Source organism: Centrocercus urophasianus, unplaced genomic scaffold (genome assembly GCF_019232065.1).
Source record: "Centrocercus urophasianus isolate 14NV4802_14NV808 unplaced genomic scaffold, USGS_Curo_1.0 seq_22, whole genome shotgun sequence".
In the NCBI taxonomy this organism is placed as follows: Eukaryota; Metazoa; Chordata; class Aves; order Galliformes; family Phasianidae; genus Centrocercus; species Centrocercus urophasianus.
The window spans coordinates 15,679,980-15,704,038 of NW_024884778.1; the positions used below are offsets into that span (position 1 = coordinate 15,679,980).

At 37.6% G+C, this 24,059-nt stretch overlaps 1 protein-coding gene across 1 annotated transcript in view; it reads right to left on the reverse strand.

Moving 5' to 3' along the window:
- SLC6A11 (solute carrier family 6 member 11) overlaps positions 1 to 24,059 on the reverse strand; it is a 79,253-nt gene that overhangs the window by 14,043 nt on the left and 41,151 nt on the right. The window lies entirely within an intron of this gene.

Here is a 24,059-nt window from a genome sequence, read left to right on the forward strand (position 1 = left end):
GTGATTACCTAATATTTCAATTTCAGGTTTCTGAAATGTCAGAAACATCTACAGTTGATCAAGGAAGCAGCAAACGGGGAAATGGAATCAGGAATTACAGGTAGGATTTTGGTAGCTGGAAAAATATGAGATGGTCAACTCTCCTATTTTGTCACAAGCCTAAAGATGTTGACATTTTAAAAGTAAGCAGCTGATATTACATGTCACTTCTTTATTTTCTTGCCCCAAAAACTGGTGACCATTTGACAAATTTGGCATTAAAAGGCAATGTTCATTAGCAGTTGTAGGTTTTGTTGGCACACAAATTATTTGTTCATCTTAGTTGCACCCAGACTTAGTCATTCATAAACTGTACCTCAAGGAAGCTCATTCTCATGAAAACTGGGTACAGATGGCCCCTTGTAGATATTGCTCAAACCCAGGCACCATCCAGCTGGGTTACGGCAACAAAAGCATTATTAATTATTGCTGAGAGTGCTGAATCGCTGTAGTGCATTAGCTGGGCAATTTTGTAATGTCTGGCTTAGACTAAAAGTTGTAACGTTTTCCAAGTATATGGAATGAATGTAGCAGGATTCTGCAGAACAATGAAATTCTGAAGGACAGAGACAAAAGAAAACACTGCCAGCGAACTGCAAAGCAAAGATTTTGGAGCCGGCAGCTGGTGAAAGGCTGGAACAAAAGGAGCATGCTTTTTCTGAGATGTGACTGGGCTCAATGCGTTTCTGGCATGAACAAATTCCAGAGGAAAGAACCTGTACTAGGGAACATCCTGTTCATGCTTTATAAACTATTTACCTTGAAAGTCCTTTAGTTAGTGATATTTAAATCAATTCAATAGCATGCATTCATACATTCGGGGTCTGAAAATATTTCAGACTTCCACTAAGTCTTATTTTAAAAGAAGTAACTGTTTCTTCTTATTTTTCCTCACCTCATATTCTTAAAGTTTCCAGGCAAAAACAATATTAAAGTACAAGAAACGTTATTTATTATAACTTAAAATTAAAAAAAAAAAACAAATGGCAAAGGGTCGACCTTCAATCCCTGTGCTCACAGTTTGCCTCTGGGCTACAGCTGCTGTCCTGACATGCCAGGCCCAGCACCAGCTTAGCAGCAGTATGGGCAAACCAGAAGAATGCAAACACAGCGCTGCTCTTCTTCTGATTACTGTGCAGAAATAATTCTTGCTGCTTGCTGCTAGGATCAATGAGCCTATGTGATGAAGCTTTTGTCCCAAAGGGAGAAAAGACAGTAAAGAAGCTTCAGCTCTATGCCACGACCTGCTTTGTCTAGGTGGAAATGAGAAGATGCAAATTCTCTTCATGTTCTATTTCCTAAGTGGGAAGGAGAAGAGCAGAGCTGTTTGTGCCCCACTCTCTGTTTTGAGGCTTGCTCGTGCTTTATTCTACAGCAATCTCAGCTGTCCTGCTGATTACCGAATTACACAGGTACAACACAAATCCACAAAACGGAATAAAAACGTTCATTTGTTTACTGATATGGAGAATTATGTTTTGCAAAGTCCACCCCACAAAAGCCAGCAATATCCATGAATGCTCATGACCATGTAACCTTAATTCAGTCTTCCTGTGCATAGGGCTAGGATTCAATCTTCGCTTATGTGATAACAGTACTACTCCAGACTCTGCTCAAGGAGAACTGTAGCACATACAATGAATGAAGAAGGAAAAAGTAGGATGTGTAGCGTAGTGAAAACAATATTGAATATTGATCCAGAGGATTAGCTTTGTTTCATGTTGCTGCTATAAAGTTTTCATGTGATGTTATGTCCACAAATCACAACACTTTCACAAATGTTCTGCCACGTTTCCTGTATTGGAAGAAGGAAACCTCAGAGATCAAAATTCATGTGTGCAGCAGCCACACACCTGCTCTTAGGAGGGAGCCCTTGCAACCCAATTCCTTGTCATTTCCATGTATCAAATCATCAGGAAAACACTGTTTATCAAATGCTTTCCTGCTCTCAAAGCAAAGCAAAACTGTACCACAAAGCTATTGTGGAATCCTCCCATGACTTCAGGAAACATGGTCCCAGGATAAGCTGACCTTAACCATCACTTCCACAAACCATCACAACAATCAACTGAATGTATTTTAAAGGGTGCAAATATCTAGGAAAAATGGGAAAATCAAGTAATTATTTTCAGTCTGATCCTCCTAAGAGGTACGTAATTTTAAAAATAGTATATGGTCACCTGAAAAACTTAATTTTGTATCACAGCTAGGAAGATATCCGAGAAATTTCACTATTCTGTCTTGCTGCGTATTGCTCTTCATTTGCGTGTTAGTCTACAGAAAAATGTAAGACACCTAATTAGGTACACTGAGGATATTCTGAGCAGAGTGGAGAGGTTAGTTAAAATGTGATAGTCAGAAATTAAGCTAAATTTCACAGATTTCTCAGTGGTATAAAATCACCATAATACTTCCACTGTCAGGAGGCACTTTGGATAGTTTTGAAATAATGGCTGATCTAAAAGAACTACAACGTTTATGTACAGTTCACTTATCCACATGTAACTGGAGCAATGACCACGCACGATGAGTACTCTTGCACTTAATAGAACATGCACACTGCTTATCTTTCTTTCCATGACTTCTGTAATGAACAGTTAACAGCCCTATTAGAAATGAAAAACACATAATGGCTGCTAATATTTGTACTCACTCTTAAGGTGCTTACTTATTTCTAACAAAATCAAGGGAATTCATTTCATGAAGATGCTTTTTTTTATTCTTAACAGTGAGACTGAACGCTCACTTCAGCTGCAAAACTCAAAGCATTCTTAACTACAGAGTGGTTAATGACAATTCCATAATGAAGCACTCCATCTGAGAACATACGAGATCTCATAGGAGAGTTAAATGCTGCACTCATTCTCTAAAACATGATATTCCAAATGTCAATAGTCATTTACTTCCCATTTTGTTGTCAGAGAATGAGCAATCACTTCATAGTTCTCTTTTAATTTAAATTATTCATTAATTTTGATGAATCTCAGCAGTATTTGTATTTTAAAGAGCAGCTTTCCTTTGGTTTCAAATAAAGATTTTACAAATAAATCCTGTGCTGTCAGGAAATGATAAATAAAAGTGTGAGTTAAAGGCAGTAACAAGGCCCGAGTAAAACAACTCATTACAAAACAGTCTCAACTAAAAGTATTGCCAGAATTTAAGTCACACACCTTGAAAGGTTTAATGGTCATGTGCCAGTGTTTCATACAGTATATGGAGAATATGTGAAAAATGTCCAAAATTCATGTTGGCTACTGAATATTCTACCTGTACCAGGCCTCAAAGCTTAGCACTTTCAGGTTGGCTTCTGAGGCACGTGATGTGTGAGCCTGTGAGCAGTGACTTACATCTGAGCTATCACAGAGTCAGTGAGGCCATATGTGTATTTGATGTAGTGTATGTGTAAGGATGGCAGGGCTGTAAGAAACTGTATCAGTGGTAGACATTAATCTTCAAGTAGCGCCTACATTTAAAGAGGGCGTCAGATATGAGGGAATTAATTACCTGTCCAATGGTGAGTACTGACAGAAGTTTTTGCAGAATCACACTCTTTCAACAGAACCTGCCAGCTGTGGACCTGACAGGTTTCTTTCGTTTCCTCTTAATCCACCTCCTGGATTACAGTGATTAAGGAACTGCCTTTGGTGATGACAACTACAGGACCAAGTACTTCTACAAGAGGTAGGGATAAGCCTAATTTCAGACTGCCAAAAATGCAGACGAACACTGTAGGAGATCTTAAAATATATGCTGCACCAAATACAATGAGAAAACTGCAGTTTCTTATGACTTCGTGCAAAGTCCCTGCGTCAACTTATCCTTTCATTGCAGTCTGAATTTTTCATTTCTATCAATTCATCTTATAAAGACTGCTCTCAGTTACTAACATGCCTGACTGAGCAGGAGCTGAAACTGAAAGCCAAGCTTATCTTGCTGCTGTAATCCAACATAAAAACGCGCTCATGCTATAAGCCTATACCTGGAATTCAGAGGTCAATCAGATGGACAGGGAGATGCTACTGAGATATTCTGACCGTGTTTCAAGATCAGACTGGAACATTTCTTTCCCCTCCTGATAAAAAAAAAAAACTTCATTTTAAACTAGCAGTTACAGAAAGAGCTGTAATTGTATATGAAGCTGGAATCTGGTACTCAAAATAGTATTTTTATGTTGGGAAAATGAAGAACACGTGGAATCTACTTCCACGTAACACTATCACATAGCCTGAAGTTGCTGAGGCATAAAACCATTTATATTTACAAGACTATTTTTTCCAGCCTTAGATCCCATGTCCCTTAAAAATGACAAAAACATCACTTAGATGAACCTTTTTTTTCTCTCATACTGAGAATCTAACCAGCATGCTCCTGACTGACGTGTGTCTGCTCAGTTCAGTGTAGGCTGGCATGCAACTATAAGAATCATTCCCAGATGGCTTCATAAACTGCTATTTAATACATTCTTCTGCTAAATGCTACATTTATCTCTCTATATATATCTTCTTATTTCTCGTTACTAAAACAATCTTTCCTATAGGATCAATTTAAAAATTTGGATGCTATTGTCTCAGCAAATGAGAAACACTCAATACACTTCCAATTGTATTTCAGCATACTTTCAATATACTTATTTTCCATTACATCTACTCCTTTAAAAGAAAATTTTCAATATGTAAGTTTATTAAACTGCAATTCACTGAACCTAAAGTAGAAATGTGACACAGAAAAATGAAATTGTAAATCAAAGACTATTCACTGAAAAGGTGCCGATCTCCAGACTACTTGAAATACTTAGGCAGTAAGCAATAGAAAAGAGATTCAACACAATGTTTTAGAAGTGAAACAACTCCTCCAGGCATACCCAGGTGCTATCAGTTATCTCTATGCAGCTTCAGTCAACTCAAATGGTGGCTGAGTAAAAGCTAAGGTTGTCATGTTCAGAAAACGAAAGAAACTGCTGGATCCAAGCACACTGGCACTGACTGTGTTACCTAAAATAAATGAGGTGTTTAGCCCCTGGCCCTTATCCCCACATGACTTTTTGGGGAAAAAAAAAAGAAGTAGGATGGAAAAAAATAAAAATAAAAAAAAATCTCTGCTTCATTCAGTTATATGTGAAATATTATTAAATGGGAAACTAAACCAAAACAAAATATGAACTGCGTACTCTGGAGAAGCAGGAAAAAAAAAGGTTGGATGTTGGACTTTGTTTCTAAAGTTTACTATCCAGGCATTTTTAAACAACACCGCTTCTGAAAGCACTGCCTTCATTAGAGCAAGAAAACACAACTTGAACGGCCAGGCAGAAAATGGCTGAATTAAGCTCTTTTTTCCTTCTCTTTAACAGTAGTGATTCTCAAAAGATTAAAAGTAGGTTAGGAGAAGAATAAAACAGCTATGTTTCTAGTGTCTACCTGACAACAGCTTTTGTAAAAGTGAATAATTACATGAAAAACACTTCCTTTCCACCTCTCTTTGGGATCTCTGTGGGTTGCTAGGCAGTCTCTCTCCTACTTTCTGCTAATGTTACTTACGAAGGGGATGAATACAGCAAATTCATTATGAGAACGGTGAGCTAAAGGGGAAGAGGACCTAAATACATGAAGTTTTGTTTATTCACTGCTGTTTTTGGAGGCCAACACTATAGCTCAGATTACTTTACACATTTAAATGCTAATTTGCCCAACATGATTGTTAGCCAAGTACCACCCTGTTAAAATGGAACAGGACCTTCCTCAATGCAGAGCTGCGCTAGTAGTATGTTTCTGTGTTGACAGCCAATGTTGGAAGTCAGGTGCTGGAGCAAGGCATAGCAAGGCTCCTCTGGGACTTGAAGGAAGAACTCTTTCACTCACTTTGACTGCCTTTCATGACTGAAAAAAAGTTTGTTACTGGACTAGTTTACTTTCCTGAACTAATTAACCCAAATCTTAGGAGATATCTTAATTGCTTTGGCAAGATTCCAAAGCAAGCAACCACAAAGTACTATTGTACTACTACTCTGTTTTCATAATCATGAGTGTACCCATATATGTTAAGGTGTGCATTCATTACAATGAAATTAATATTATTCAAAATTCCTCTTCTCTGCCTAGTGCTACCTGTGATAAGTAGCAGCTTGAACACTCATTTGAGATAGCAGGTATGCATGTGTGTTTGTGGCAAGAGCAGTGAACAAATGGATGCACAGATTTCAGGTACAGGGCTTTGTGGGTTTTCAAGTGTCCAATTCCCTTACTCTCATTACAGTCTTCTGAGCCTGCAATCTATTCTGATTATGGTTTTGATTTTAGCATCCTCAAAATTACCTCACTCAGCACAACAGAACAGGAGATGAGAAAAAGACCAGAGGCTTTGAATCCTTTTCCCAGAGTCAACGTATCATGAGGGTAGGATTCAAATACATGAACTGCAACCTAGCAAGAACTTAGGCAGCTAAGCAGATTGCAAATGTTTTACATTACTGTGCTACTTGTTGCTTATCAATTGTCTCCTTGACTTGGCCCATTGCTGAGAACCACTATCTGCACCCCGTGTACCCCATGCATCCGCACAACTTTATCCCAAATGTAACATCATTATAGATACCTCACTAAGGAACAGCTCCCACCTTTAACTCTGTTATGAAATTGCAATACAGTGAACCGGTTTGTTAAAAGAGCAATCTCCTCCTCCTTCACTCATTTCTGGAAGGTACAAGGCTCAGATACACTTAATGCTGAGATGCTTGTTTATTTCCATTGCTGATCTTTATGTTGCCTTCCTTTCTAATTGGCATTTCAGCCCTCAAGTTGAGACTTGCATATTTTCATTTACAACCAGTACTTACTACTGCCTAGAACACAAGTAAGAATGGAGTCATCTCATAATACAGAATTTTCCCCTGAAATATATACCAGCTTTCCACTACAGTTTTGATGCATAAAGTGACTGACCATGTAAACTGCACATAAACATTCAGGAGATTTTACCAGGATGAAAACATTTACGTTTCTATGAAGAACATGATTTCTGGAGGAAAAAAAATCTTATATGAGTAGCTGAAACAGTTCTGAAAGTTTTCGGTCTAATTTTAATGAAACTTTGTGAAATTAGAAATGCCTTTGGTTGGTTCGTAGCTTAAATTTGGGAATCTGGCAAACTGATTTTTTTTTTTTCAATCAACATTGATAGGAGGCAAAAAAAATCTCACTCAATCCCAACACTAGAACATCATCTGTTCTTTTCACTAAGATCTATTTTCTGCAACTGCATACTACATGTACAGGGTTCATATCAGCAGGAGCAGTCTCCATCATTCTTCTGTGATGAAGTCTGTTTGTATTGACAGCTTTCAGTTATTGAAAGCCATCTGGTGTTATGGAAAGATAAAGTCACTGACTTCTAGAGCAACGCCTTGTTTCAGTTGTCTTTAGTCCTCTCACAGTGCACAGTAAATCAGCAGAATTTATTCCTTCTCATGCATTCGCACAATATAAAGCTTCAGCCATTAAGCAGTTAAGGAATTCAGTGTTTTGTTTTCATTGTGCACGATGTGAAAAAGCATGAATGCTTTCTTTGCCTTTTTGATACAGAGTATATATTCAGTGTCATAAAGACAACAGGTCTTTTTTTCTTAGCACGTTTAGGGACATAAGCATGCTTAATTTTATTTCCTAGAAATGACATTTACAGGATTGTCGCCTTTTTAGATATAAATGCAGGAAATGCAGATAACTTATTTCAAATATGAGGGTGTTCATTAGTGTACCTATTTACTGACCATCAACAAATGTTCCCAGAAAGAAATATTTGGCTGTTGCCACATATGCAGTGCCTGTGAACATTTAGAGGCTTTTCAGTATACGAGGGCAGCTCCAAAAGTAATGCATCCTACATTATTACATTGCCCCCTGATGTCAGAGACAGGTGTTGATAGCAGCAGAAGAGCAGTCTGACAAAATGGCATCTGACATGCAAGTGCATATGAAGTAAATGAACGTAATAGAATTCCTCCACGTGGAAAACTTTGCACACACTGACATTCATCAATGCCTGCTGACGTTTTATGGAGACCAAATAGCGAATGTGAAAACAGTGAGGTGGTGGGTGCTGCTTTTATGCAAATGCAGTGGGATTGCATATTTTCTCAGCAAATTGATAATTTCAAAGTACCTACTTTCTATTACAGAACTGCTCAACTATAATATCGCAGTAATAATGCAGACCATTCTCTGATAGGTTTTTTTATTTGTTCCTGACACTCTTTTAAGATTCTCACTGAGCATCCTTGAAGCTGGAGGAACACTGCAGATATTAAAAAAAAACAGTATTCGGTCCTGATTTCCAATATTTTTTAAAAGTGCAAATGTATTGTTTATCAATCATTATTCCAAGAATTTAACTTGAAAATTAAGAAAAAAAATGGTATCTTTCAAAAAGTTAATTCTCAAGAATTATGTTTAAGAAATCTTCTTAAGAATACTTAGATAAGAAACTGCATTTTTAACGCTGTTTCTAAAGAGCGAAGTTTGAGGCAGGAGTAAATGTGTTACAGAAATATGGGAATAATTTGAATTTTTACTGAAAGCAACCTACATCACATATTAAAATAAGTATTCCACAAAGGAATTCCCATCCATTTCTTCGATATAGACACCATCTAAGTACTAAATGAAGATACAGAATGGTACATAAATCCTAAATGAAGCAAAATTTGACCAGGGAGTAAAATATTGTATATTGTGTATGTATTATTATTTAATTATTGCAGTTGAATGCTGATCCAAAGGTTTCAGATGGATTAATGAATCAACTTAATACCATGTATTATTCATGCCCAGTAATAAATAGAACACATTTCAAATTCCACTAAAAATAATTGATCCAATCATATTTAATTGCTTATGAACCTTTCTTAAAATAGAGCAAAAAATGCCTGGAAAAAAAGTACTTCCTTACCTTTAAAAACTTCAGCAACTGACTTAATGGTTTTTTTTGTTTGTTTGTTTGTTTTTGTGTGTGTGTGTCTTGCTGGCAGAAATATTTGTCAAGCTAAAGTTTGAAATATGTAAAGAGTTGATATTCATTCTATTATTCTAATGAAACATTTGAAAATGGGCTTGAGGACATAAAATGCAAAGTAAAATTTACAAATCCTCATCAAATTATGGAGAATGATAAACCAAATTGGGTTGGAAAAATCAAGCTCATCATAACATAGCTTCCATCTGAGTAAAAAACAGCCCTCTGCAACACAATCAAAAATTGGGAAGCGAAAGTTTGTCTCCCAAACCTTATTCATGTTTACTATAGCACTCTATAGAGTGGAAACTGCTCCCTTTGAAAATGTGCTCTTCTTTTTTATATAATTTCCTCTTGTTTGCTTGTTTTTGTCACTTCAATAGTAACAGCACCTGCCCTAGATCCTGTTTGAGGGAATCAATGCACTAACTGCTTGATTCACACTTTCTCAGATTAAATGACCTGACCACCTTCTTCCAGCTGGCACTGGGGAAGATGGCAATGAGTCTCTCAGTAATCTTTTTATGGCTATGGCTTTTACTCATGCAACTTCTCTTTTCAGAGACTGCAGTTAGTGAGTGATTGTAAGAAAATGATCTGTCTCTATTGACTTTTCATGGAAAGCAGGGAGCAACAGTCATAAAAGCATGGCTTTCTAAACCACAGCATTGCCTTTCTCTAGCCACTGCCAAAAGCATAAAATCCAAAAGCAAACTAAACTCAAGTCTGCAGTGTTGCCTTGCTCAGAGGTAAAGAACATATTTCCCCTTCTCAACTACACTGGCACAGTGCCGTGGACGGGCATTTCACCACTGGATTCCAGCCCAGCTGCTGGAATTGTGCCACTGGCAACTGCATTTCAAAAACTCAGAAACCAATCAAATTTCTGCAGCATTACCAGGGCAAAATTAATGTATTTCCACATCCGTTCCATCCATATTTGGTGGTGGAAATGTGACAGACGATACCAGCAAAGTTTAGAAACTGCTTAAAAGATGAACTCCAGTCCAGAGAGTTTATCGTTCCTAAAATGTTTGGTAGTGGTCAGCAACTGCATGGATGAAGGTGATGTAAGATTATTTTGATTTTCAAAACTATTTTGGAAAATTCTTTCACCAAAAGCTTTGGAAACTAAGGATATTTGATTTAAGAAAGAAAGTTTTTGTCGAAGAAAAGATGAAAAGATTGAAAATGGCTGATAAGGGGAAAGGAATAATTTTACTCATTTTTTTACAGTAGAGGAAGCATGTGCTTCTGCTGTTCTGTTTCTTCACAGGTAGCAATGACGTTAGGCTAGTAAGACCAGCAAAGATGATAGTTAAAAAATAGATCTTTACATATCATCTTATACGCTTTCAAGCAAATGATACATTGCCTTCTCTGCTGCTGACCACCATGCTTAGCATAAGCTCTCATTAAAATTCTGTAAGTTTGTTTCATATACTCCCTTTAACACCTGCTGTTCTGCAGAAAAAATATTGCATTGCATCTCCTCTCCATTCCACTAACATTCCTTTCTCTGCTCTCTCCCACCTGATATTGCAGGTATCCAAATAAGGGCCATTATGTTTCTACATCTATAAAACTTCTGGCACAATTTCCCCCACCAATACATTATGAGATTATGAAAATTATGAACAATTGCTATGAAAGCATTAAAGATACCAATTAATTATGAATCTGTAGCAGTCAGCCACTGATGCATCATTTTCTAGTCACATAAGCACACTCTGATAAGCTGCCACAGACATCACTGTGTTTGGGACCAGGGGTAGAGGAGGCTGCACCTGCAGGACAGACACACCAGCACCGAAAAGCTGGATAGAAATTCTCCAATGGAAACATGCTGGAACCACAGGCTGTGGGTGGACTCATGTTTAACAGCTCACAATTGACCTACTCATAATGAGTTGAATGAATTTATACTTCTGCCCTCCGCATTCACTAGCATTGAGTTCCACCACTTAACTATTCATCCAGTTAAAGAGTACACTCTTTTATGTTTTGCTAAATGCTCTGCATCTCTGTTTTGACAGACTTTTACCAAATCCAAGGCAGGGTTCCAGTAGGACCTCCTGAGTTACTGGCTGGCTGCCACTCAAACAGGCAATGGTGCCTTGGCTGCAGAAACAGGAGGGCTATGCTCTAATTTCAGGTCTAACCGTGTTTAAAGCCTTGTCCCTCAAGGAAAGGGAAAAGGGAAAAGGGAAAAGGGAAAAGGGAAAAGGGAAAAGGGAAAAGGGAAAAGGGAAAAGGGAAAAGGGAAAGGAAAGCAAGGAAAGCAAGGAAAGCAAGGAAAGCAAAGTGTCTGTTTCCTATATATTGCCCTGTAGATTTACCACTGCTATTTAATGAGCAAACCAATTGTCTAAGGAGCGTCATGAATTGATACTTTTATCTGGAAAGCAACTACAATCTATTAATTGTCTACAATACCCACCAAAACTGTGATCCTGCTTTCAGCTCATATCCAATGAATATGTCTGCTATAGTTTATTTACTTGGAAAAAATATGTTGTTTAAAGACTAAATGGAAAGAGGCAAAGCACTCAAAAAAAAAAAAAAAAAAAAACAAACCAAAAAAACTGAAAACAAACAGGAATGTCTCTAGAAAGTCCCAGTAATAAACAAATTAATGAAAAAATAAACCAATTAAATGTTGCCAAGTGACAATTTATTACCCATTACTGTTACACAAATAAATGCTTAACTGAAAACACTGAAACTGAAAACACTTAACTGAAAGCACTGATTTCATGTTGCCCACACAATAACCTAAGCATTGCCCTCCACAAACATAATAAAATCAGAATAAATAATAAATATATAATTTGTAGTTAATAGTCTTTTAAAATGGCAATCCCAGAGAACTTATGTCTTGGGCAATATAATCCTTTAAAAACTGTCACTGATAATGTAGGTCAGCAATCCAAAATAACAAAAAGTATGATTTTACAACAACTTAATCATGTTTTAGTCACAGCCTTCAACAAAGCTACGAATGTGGATAATCTCATCCCAACTCAGCAAAAACTGCCCCAGAAAACTAAGAAATGCCATACACTTAATCTACAACATTAGCCACATCCATAAAACATCTTAAATCCTCTTTTCATTTGAGAACTGTCATCTTCTATTTAATGTGACTTATGACAATAAAATTGAAAGGATTCAAATTACTAGAAAGACAGCCTAACATAAATATTTTACCACTTCAGCTACTTATGTATGTATTATATGTACATAAATAGATATTTGGATATAAATATGTAACAAAAGTATTCAATCAGTGCAAGTGCAGCTCAGTGTACTTTTTTAAGTACTGTCAAAATCTGAAGCTCAGGGAAGCACTGCAGCAAACACGGATCAATTTTATTCCAGTCAGTTAAGCTGTATCAAAAGGTTACTCATCTGTTAAAATGACTTGAGAAGAACACATTGGAAATGCTTTCCTAAGGCGGCTTTCTCTTTCCAGGGTCAGTGCAGGAAGTTTGGGAGCCCCAACACCTCTCTCACCCCAAGCACATACCTTCTGGCCAGCACTGCTCCCAGTGCTTTCTCAGCCTTGTATCTGCAGGTCAATGGTAACCCATGGGCTTTAAATGGCACTGAAGCCTCGAAGAGTCCATATTTACAGAAAATCTTTTTTCTCCTTTAGCCTCTTTAATTGATGATTAAATTATGATTTAAATATTTGAATTTCATCAATGATTCAATACTGCAAGTGATGGTCATTAACTTAGGTATTTTACAGAACCATAGTTTGAGTGACTAAGCTTCAAAGTCCACCCTTCCTTTACTCTTGTATGCACATCAGAAGTCTCCAGTCCTAATGGCTAATGGCCAGATGGAGATGGGAAGTCACGTAGCACCTGCAGTAGACAAGTGCTGCTACCAAGGTTGCGTGCACAAGACTCCCAAGAAATTTGGTCTGGTACAGAGAGGCAAACTGACCAACTTCTGACTTGTTCTGTTGACTGGGACAAATGTGATTCTGTGGATGAAGTGCACAGTTGCAACTGCAGCTGACAGGGTGACAGTTGCAACAATGTGAAGATGACAACGTGGTGTGTACCATCTGAGGGAGCAGCTCAGAGCTTATTCCTGATGAACAGTAGCAGGAATCAGTTTGGAACCAGTCAAAACAAACAAACCAAAATTGACACACACTGAGATTTATGTGCCAAGAATCTCTGACATCTCTAGCAAGCTTTGGTTGACTATGTTATTCCTCTGCCACAGATATCAAGAACTAACAATGACAAAAGGCATTCTGTATTTTCTGGAATTATTCTCAGCTACAAGAAGTTACTGAGATGCCACCTGACAGTTTAAAGAGTTTCAGATCACTAGGAGCTACAAATCCTATCACTAACTTTGAGCTTCATAAGAGGTTCAACAGTTACAAAAATCACTTCCCTAGATGATTTTCAAAAATAAATCTAAGTGGAGAGGAAGTAAATAAAGTAATACAGAAAATTAGTTTCAGGCCTTCAGACAGACGCTTGTCATCACTTCCCTGTGACGGATTTGCAGTGGAGAATTTAATTTGGAAAACAAACATTATATGCTGATATCCTAAGTTTATTTTTAAACGCTTATCAGAAACATTCAGAGAACTGATGTGCAATTTTTCCTGATCTCCAGCCAGAAGCATGGAGTGATCCACACATCATTCCAAGCCACAAAAGTCTTTGATGCTGTAACTTGTTCCTCAGAGTCACTTGCAATACTTCTCTTCCTTCTGAAGAACAGCTTGCTTCCATTTGATACTGCCAATCTACAGTTTGAATTACTTTAGTATGGAAAGAAGAAAAAAGGCACCATGCTTTTATTTAATTATTCATCTTTCCCAAATGCTACAAACTCAGTCTTACATTCTTTGACTACATATATTGATACTCCACTATCTATTTGCACGTGTTTGGCACTAATGAAAGAGGCAACCATCTGCAAAGTAGGAATCTTACACATTAGTTTTATACCTAAGGCTAAACAAGTCTGGACCGCCTAACCTACTTTGTAGAGAAGACCAAACTACGGAACAAAACATTTGAGCCTGCAATCCCTAGCCGTGCTTGACATGCCTTGCTTTCCTCCATAAGACAGCAACTCTCTGAAGACCAGTGTCCCAACAACACCTTCTTCAGGCAAAGGCAGTGAGTTAACTGCAGCTTTCGTTTTCTACCTGCGTTCAGCTCACCTTCATGGATGGATAAACAAGTTTGTTCAGACCTCTAGGCTGGAAAAATGCCTGCCCTCACTACACATTTTCATGAACATTTCTTAGAGTAATCGCCTTGTTTTATTATTTTACACAGAGGGATTCAGACTATTGTAAAAGAATGAGTTGTGACGAGAGCAGCAGGAACCGTACACCCAACTGTAAGATCTTACTAAACATGCCACTCAAATTTCACCAAAATTGTGTTGCGAGCCTAGTTCTTTTCTTAAGAGAGCTGAGCAGTAGAAAACCTTTCCTTTACACCATGGATTGGCAGAAACTTACAGTGAAGTTCAATATTAAAGTAAATAAATAAATAAATCACTAGAATAAAAAGTGCAGCTTAGGATTTGTATTCAGTGCCTGCCTTTTGTTAAAGCCAGGAGAGCTACTTAAAGTGTTGACATTGTTTGAAATCACATTTAATTCTGCAGAAAAGTGAATATTTAATTTATGTTACTTATCAATTGCATCAAACATTAAAGCATTTGGTCAAAAACTGAAAGGACATTTTGAGAAATCAAATATTATTTCCCTATTTTTAAATGAACCGCTTCACACTTAACTCCTAAATAAGGTTTTGTTTCAAAATGGAATAAAAATTAAAAGAATAAAGGAAAATGCTTATTCAAATTAAAATCACTTTCTAAAGCTCCAATCTGTGTGAAATGTGGTGCGGACGGTTGTTAGAGTTAAGGTAGTATGGGTAGGTTATAGTTGGACTTGATGATCTTCAAGGTCTTTTCCAACCTGAGAATTCTATGATTCTAAATGTTTTGCGATTTGCTCCAACAAATTATCAATACACAAACACAGAACTCAAGTGTAAAATCACCAACAGCCTCTGATTATTTACAAATTCAGCAGCGCTTTCTTGATTCAAATGTTCTCTGAAAGGTTCGCATGGGTTGAAAACAAACAAACAAATGAAAGAGCGGTGAACTTGTATCCCAAAGTGCATCAACATCTGATGATTTCCTGCCAAGTCTGTAACAAATTTACACAAAGCATTTTATCGCCTCTCTTTGTGACAGGAAAATGCTTCCCTTCCTATCCTTATTTACAGTCCTAAACTGAAGTAAATAGCGTTTGGTTGGCACTGGAGCAACAAAGCAGATTATTGCCTCTGTTCTTCTGGCAGAATAAAAAGTATGTATCTTTGCAGCCAGGATTTTGGTGCAAATGGCCACCAAATGTGCAGCTTATTTGAGTCTGTGTTTAAAGTAACTATTTATAAACAACCATATGGAAAAATATCATAACATGTGGAAATCTATTTTAAAATAACAGGAATTCCAGAAAAGATCACTAAATCAAAAAACATGTTTTGAAAATTAAGATCGACACGGGAGTAAGTGTACCTCTTAAAATACTTCTTTCAGAGAAAAGAATCTGAGCAGCTCCTCCGCATTATGTAATGCATCACAACAGACTGAAGTTAAAAATTATGCTGAGCATCCCATCCTGTCATTTAATTTCATGGGCAATTTTAATGATATAAGCATAGCATATATTTTATATTATATACATATATATAAAAAATTATTTGAGTACGTATAAACATTACAGAATGCATAGGGAAGAAGCAGTTATGTATGCTAAGTCGCTGACAATCAATACAGCTTCGATGGCCTAAATGAAAAGCAATACTAATGAAAAGTGGACTTGCTTTACCCACAAGGAAATAATTTTGCATAGACGTTCAGAGTAGGGAGCATCTGAAAGTAACAGCTGCAGATACACAGATCTTCATCTTTCTAATCTCTCCTGTGTCTGGCTGCTTGCTGGGAGCTACCTGGCAGTTGGTGACTCCTGATGGGAGAGGCAGCTCATTTTTCCCATATACACTAAGGCAATGCACCAGCAACTGACATGGGTCACCTCCCACCTTCCTCCTCCTCTGTCATTTTTTACCTATTTCCCACAGCGCCCTTGCAACTTAATCACACATGTATGACCAGCTGCCATACAAACCGTACACTTGCAGGAAAGCATAGTAGGAAGAGTGAAGAGCAGCAGCAAGGCACGTTCAGTTGTAAGGTAAATACGTAGACATTGCCACAGAAGGCCCCACAGCTCAGAGTAATCCTTAGTCATCACATACAGTGACCTGGAGACAGGTTATCTTTGCTGTTTGTTTCTTTCTGCCTGCCTCCTATTTTGTTACGTATTTCCATTGGTTCAGAGAACACCTGAGGAGAACTCCAGTACCAATCTCATGTAGGCTATCTAGTGAACTGTGCTCCATGTAGTCTTAGCTACAGACCTTTCCAATCTCACAGTCAATCCCTGCAGGATGGCACCTCTGTGATGAGTTTGTGCAGTGAACGCACTGCTTTCAGGCGTGCAGTTTTGTCCATCCTTTCCTCTGCTGGTTTGTTTAGAGAGTTCAATTTGTATTCTTACTCTAGGACAGAAATAATCACAGAAATGTCTGGAGAATGACAAAGTGCATGTTCTAAAGACTTTGAAAGAAAAACATGTAAATGTACTTCTCTTTTGGACAGTAAATAAGACATTTTCTTTAAGTTGTAATTTGTTCCAGTAGTGTCCTGCTCTTTTTTTTCTCATCTCATTCCTCTGGAATATCTCCTCAAGGATTTGCCGAGAATCCTGTTGCAATTTTTACAATACTTACATATTTCCAATGCCTCTCATTCTATGATATCATATACGCACTTGTGACCTGTCCCAGAGTCAGTGTGCAACCTTTATTTGCTTCCTTTATTGATTATCCTTCACTAAGAACAAGATGCCTTATTGCTATTCCTTTATTACTGTCTTACTGCTCATTTAGTATTTTTGCACCACTTTTTAATTTAATTTGTAACAAATTTTATCAACAACTTTTCTCTTGCTGGGGGACCTGATGTCTTGAGCAGATGACAGGCTGAACTCACTGACCATACTAACGACTAAAAGTGTTCCAGAGAATGTAAATCAATTTACACATAAAACAGCTCTTTGTGTTTATCTAGTTCTTTTTAGGTGCCATCGTTGTAAACAGTGAAAATTTCACCCTGTTCTGCCAACAAAGCGAGCTAATGCGTGGACCCTGTCTCCCTCCAGTGGCACGTCCCACTGGCCATAAAGTCTAACATTAAAGTGCTGTTAGTCTCCCTGACACTCGGGTGATGTCTCTCCATTGCCATGGTTGCTAGGGGGCTGTAGGGAAAGCTGGGAGAGATTCCATGTGGCCTAAAAGCCCTGGGCAAATTACAAAATGACCCCATTCTTTCAACAAGTCCCTACTAACTGCCAGAATCTGCTATTGCCTGCTCAGCTTGCTGTTGCTTATGTAGCAGTAGCAAGAAACCCAAGAAAGAACTGGGGAAGTGGGGAGGGGGGCGGCTGGAGGGTGGAAGGAGACAAACTATTTGCTCAGTGCTTGAAATAAGGCAATATTTTCCAAGGCAATAGTTGGACCTTTGAAATCAAATTTGGTACATAACAAAACACTACATAAATTTCACAGTGTTAAGCTGCTGAAAATCCAGGGCTGTATCTATATACATAGATGGCATAATCAGTCAGACGGCCACATCAGTCAGTGCTACAAACTAACAGTACTGCAGTTTTGTTTGCAATTTTGATTGTTCCTTTCCCACAGCAAACTGAGATATATATGCACAATGTAGTGACTTGTGTGTGAACAAATATCGGGCTGTTCCATGCACTGCAGAGGTTTTTTTTGTTTCATTGATTGCTTTTTTTTGTGACAGGAGAAGACCCTGAGTGCGTTCTCCCCATGCATCTTGAAATGCATATGCTCAGTGACCGCAGTGCAGATTCAACACAGCAGTAAATACATTCCTTGGAGTAGGGCTAACGCAATGTGCTCCCAGACTTGCCTTCAGCCAGTCTATGGAGCAACTGTGAACAGGTTCCCAGGAGTGATTTATGGTTTTGTTAAACATCTCTGTCTGTTCAGCAAGTGCTGCATTGCAGCAATTTGTTGGTCTAGCTCTTCTTTAAAACCACTTAAATAATTTGTAATGCAAAAGACAAAGAGCATAGTAAAATGGAAGATTCTCATTACACAGATTACAAAATGCACGGCAGGGCAAAATGTTTTTAAACATTGCACCAGCCTTTGTACAGTGCTTACCTTACGATTTAAAGCCTCAGTTATTTGTATGACTGAAAACAGCAGAGTTGCGCAGAGAAGAATCTGTTCTTATTCAAGTTTTAATTTTAGAAAGTTGGGGAAGGAATTTAATACTTAAAAGGAACAGGAGAGCCTCACAACTGCAGCAATACTTTTTTTTCTTTCAGAGGCACAACAGCTCGAAATGTAGATTCCGTATCAAATAAACAACACTGCTTGTTCAAAAATACACATTAGAGTTGGAGTTACATACACAGTAAATTCAGCTCAGGATTTTCATACCTATGGCCCTTGCACAGCCTTCTGGCATTCACTCCTCTTTTTTTACATTCACAACAGTTCACAGCTGTGCATCGTAACTGTTTGGTTTGGAAAGTGAATACCTACTGATGTAAACAATATAGAGAATGGGGGGGAAGTGGCAGGGGAAAAAGATTACAGAGCTTTTATCAGAACTGCATAGGTGTGATGGGAACTGACTTTCTCTTCTTTTCATTCCTACTGTTTATTTTTTTCTCCCCAGCTAATTCTTTGAACTAAATGTCTGCATGATTACTTGAAACAGTGAAAAGTGCAGTAAATTGCTGAAGATATTACTAGACTTAGTGATAAGGTTGGTATGATTGCAGGCAGGTGATCTGCTGTGGAACCTTTTTTCTATGTACCATACTTAAAAACCAGGCTGACTGTACTCTACTGAATGCATTCTGTTCAGTAAGTTCCTCATTAGAATTAGGTTTCTCACTTGTAACATTCCAAACAAACAGAAGTATCAAAACACTTATCCAGATATGAGACATCATTTCATTGCCAACATACTGATTTTTTTTGTTTCTTCTAAATTTTGTGAAATAGAAAGAAAGCCTTAGGACTTCTGATTAGATAGAACAGTTGCCTCCACTTTTGAGGCTATGGATTTTTTTTTTTTTCTGCCTTCAGAAACATGGGCTTCATTTGGCCTCAAGATGGCGATGCGATTGTGATAGTTGCTTTCAAGGCTGCATGGACTAGCAGGGGAGCGAGGGGGAATTAATCTCTGTCGTTTATATTTCTGCTAAAAAGAGACTCCTTGGCAATGAATCAGAATGGCGTTACTACTGATGCTCTCATCACAGAGAACTGTGCTTGGAAATCACAAGTTCAGGAATGATAAATTCCTTCATATTTTTCCAGTTTAAATGCAACAGGACTGAATGAAATATCACCTCTACATCGGTGTCCCACAGTGCTCACACACACTTGCATACCATATGTAGACTAAATGAACAGGAATTGTTAACAGCTGTGATGAATTACAATCAAAAGAAAATAATTGCAGGTCCATGACAAAAAAAAGAGTAATAACTAGAAAAATACACTTACGCTAATGAGAAAATCAAGGAGATTTTAAAGAAAAGTAAAATTTTCAGGCAAAAATAACATTTTAACTTGCATCCAATCTAAGTGGATGTCTACTGAAAAAACACTTTTTCTCTGCAACTTATATCCAATGTAGTACATTTTTTTTCCTCACACAGAGCATGGGAACAGCCAGAGCCATGGGCAGGGACACCTTATATTAGATCAGGCTGCCAAATCCCCATCCAGCCTTGCCTTGAGCACCTCCAGGGATGGGGCAGTGATGTCTCTGAGCGATCAGCACTGATGTTAATATCAAACGTTTTCTTTTGGTGATTTGGTTGAAAGGAGAGAGTGCTCTCTCAGCAAGTTGTTGGATGATACTACTTGTAAGCTTTGGAGATAGATCTACAGTCTGGAAGGCAGGGCTGGGATTCAGAGTGATATCAGAAAGCTAGTAAAATAGGAGACAGGAACGTCATTAATACAAAAAGCAAATTCAAAGTCCTTCACCTGGGACAGAATCATCCCACGTAACAACACGGACTGCACACAGACTTAAGAACTGAAAAGGACCTGGTGCTTTTGTAGAGCAACAGATTGGACACAGTGTGCTTTTAAAAATAAAACAAAATAAATCAGTTGCATTCTGGCCTATGTTAGCAAGAGTCTGTGCAGAACACTGAGGAAACTTAAGCTTTTGTCATGACAAATTTCAGCATGTCTGCCACAGCATCACAACGGAGTAACTAGAGGTTCTCTCTGCAAACACCCTTCTTGTCACTTCTGTTTCTTTCCCCCTTGGCTCTGTTCAGAGATGGAAAAAGAGGACAAAAAGCTGAGCTACTAGATGTGCATCGTAGAAATGTTTCTGGCATCAGAAATTTTACTGCAACATTCACACTTCATCACTGCAAATGAAAGTTCAGATGAATTTAAAAACAATTCTAACTGTGGTGGCTCATATTTTGTTGTGTCTTTTATGTAATTCATATTTCATATTTAAGGTCATGAGTAATTGCTTCACAGGTAAAGCACAACTCTCATTCCCCCAAATGGAACTGCATTCTGTGAAATTCAGCCCCAAAACCATGTTACTGAACTTTATTCAAGACTTTTGTAAACACCAACTATTCAGAAAAGACTGCAACTATAAATCACATCCACCTCTACAGATGCCGTTATGAATATTTCCATTAAAGCAATACTTTTGTATGTTTTTGGTTTTTTTTTTTTTTTTTCATGTGAATGTTTTAAATAAATTAGTAAATCAGCCAGACACAGCACACAGGCATGCAATAAACAAGGAGATTCTATTCTCACTTCCCTCCACACTTTAAGGATCCACAGCTACAGCAGGGATTAAATTTACCACAATTTCAGACACAGCAAATTGTTTTGTCTGCTAGTCACTAACAAAGAATTTAAAATCTCTTCAGCGCACAAATATTAGGAAAATCTCATTACAGGGAATCAAACTTTTTTTCCTGCAGAAAGGAACAGGGAATACCACTCACAAGCACAACTACATATTAAGTGACTTACATCTGTTGAGAGGTAACTAGAACCATATTCTGAGGTCAGACTTGCACATAAGAAGCATGATAATCCTATTAACTTTTCAGAATACTTCTTTTGTGTGAGTTAGAGCTCAGGAAGGACCACATGTTTAATCTAAAAACAGCAGCTATGTCTTCCAGATTGGAGGTAAAGGAGCACATTTCAAACCAATTTGAATATGGGGGCTATAGAGACCTTAGTGCTGATGAAGTAAAGCATCACTGAAGCTTGAATATGTTACTCTACTGTTATCATGAAAAGTGATCAGTATGAGCTCTGCAGATACTCTGGACAGAACATGGAATTTTCAGACCACGAGGGCCCAGTCTGCTGAAAACATAAAAATGAAATAGTTTTCAAATGCTGTGTTCTCTAAGAGAAACTGAAAAGACAGATGAATAGCTGCTTAGAAAGCTGTAACAAACCATGGAATGCAAATTACACAAAAACAAAAGATTCAAGAACTTCAGACTAAAGCAAGCTTTGAAGAGAAACTCAATCCACAGTAAACATAGCTGGCACTGTGGTTCAAATACTGCTCTCCTAATACAGACACACAGTCTTCTTGGAACATCATTTAAACAGACCTCTAAGCAAAGAGAAAAACAACGTCTGCTAGTACACATGCATTATGCTTTGATACTGTGGAGTAGATCCAAACAAACAAGGAGTGAAGATGAAAACTGAAAACACAAATATTACGGTTAGTTCAGCTGTCTCCTAATTTCTCCTTGACAAAAACTTCTAGAACAAACTCAGAAGTGGCTCGTGGAATGTTTTGGGATATTTTTTTCTAATTTTTTTTTTTTTTTTAATGCAAAAGAAACATGGTTTTGAACATTACTGTGTTCTGCTTTGCAAGAAAATGTTAAAAATATATCTTCTACTTTTATAATTGTGATGCCAAGCTTCCTTGTTATCTTGAGAAGTGCCAAGGACACTACCCATAACCCAGAAATCTTCTGCCAGAGCTGATTTGTCTAAACAAAGCTCAATTTCAATAAAATACACTTTTTTCAAAATACAAATAATGCTCTAAAACCATTTCACCACCTGTGCTACAATTAAGCCATCTACATTATTGCTAATGAACTCTGTTGTGAACTATGGAGCCTATCCTATTTCATCTTTCCCACAAAAAGAGATAAATCTTTTAAATTCCAAAGTTTGCTAAGCCTGGAAGTTTATTAGATAAAATCACACTGAAACAGAGAGAAAAAATATTGGCTTGTTAAACCAAAACATGAAGCCTTCTTTAAAGACACTCCAGTGTCAGCTGAGCTGCATGTGCTGGACCAACTGATGGAGGCACATGTGGCATTGTGCTTCTCAGACTCCTTGAGTAATACTATGCTTTGGAAATTGTCATGGCAACAATGTACTTCTTTACAAATGGAAACAGTATGGTAAATAGGCATATAAAAACCCCCTTGTAAACTGACAATAACGTTGTTTAAGTTTGCATGCCCTCCTTCAGTGACAAACAGCAGCAACGGTGTTGGTTGCATGTGGAAAATCCACAGAGACAAAATCCTGTTAAAAGGCTTCTTGTGTGCCAGTGGACAAATGAAGGAAGCAAAACCTAAGCAGCAGGTCTACCTCCTGCTCACATGAGGTCAACAGACATCACAGGTGGAAGAACATGTACAAGAAACGAGTACTTGTCACTTTGTGCTAAGACTGTAGGTAACTTCAGTTGTCAGAACCACATAATAAAGTGAAACGCTAGTTAAAACTGAACATAATAAATGCATGCCATCCATGTTCTCAGATAAGCATATTAGAGACATTTCATGTCTAATTAAGACATAGAGTTCACTTGAAATGGGGCTTGGTGAATTTACCACAGTATGTGTCTGCTAAGTATTGCAAACAAATGATTGGAAGTACATGAAGGAATTCTGCTTTTTTTTCGCTCTCTCACTGTGCTAATTTCTCAGGAGAACTGAGGATACATTTATTCAAGGCTAAGGCTAGATGTTAGGAAGCCATAGCACATCACTGGGTTCCTAACTCCTTTTCCACAACTGTTCTTTTACCTCTCATCTATGCAGGCACAGCACAGTTGCTGCTTTTAGGCTGAATGGCATTTCTACAAGATTAAATTTTCATTGGAAATTTTTGTATTTTTTTTTTTTCCCCCTAGTGTTTTCTGTTTGGTTAATCTTTGAGGGTAAGAAAAAAAACATCACCTCGTTTACTAAGTGGTATCAACGTCTATTGTCTTTTGCAACACCAAACCAGATAAGTAAAACACTGTTTACAATCTGTTAGCTATTATAGAGCTTGTAGCATTTTCCCTCTTTGATATCATAGAAATAACTCATTATTAATTATTTTATTGTAGTAATCAATCATTAAAAAAAAAAAAAAAAAACACAAAAACTCAACTTCAGCCAGCATTTTCATGTTCAACTCCACTCTGGAAATACCTGAAAAAAGTTAATGCTTTGAGTGTCTTGCTGGACCTTTATCTCTTCATGGTATATAGAGACGACTTTTTCAACGTCAATAATGATCTGAATGACTGATTTCTATGTTACTCTTGACTGAGATTTAGCTTTGGAATGAGCACAGAAAGGTACAGCTCTCAAATGGCTAATTTAGAGTCAGGTTTGATCTTGATGAAACCAATAGCAACACTTTGCCTCTCAGTGGCAGAATGAACAACAGCAACTGAGTACGTCTGAAAATTCTGATTTGTCAGCCAAGGTAACTCTCTACTAAAAGAGTAATACAATCCAACCCAACAAATGTAAGCAATGATAGCTTTAAATCTCTATCTAC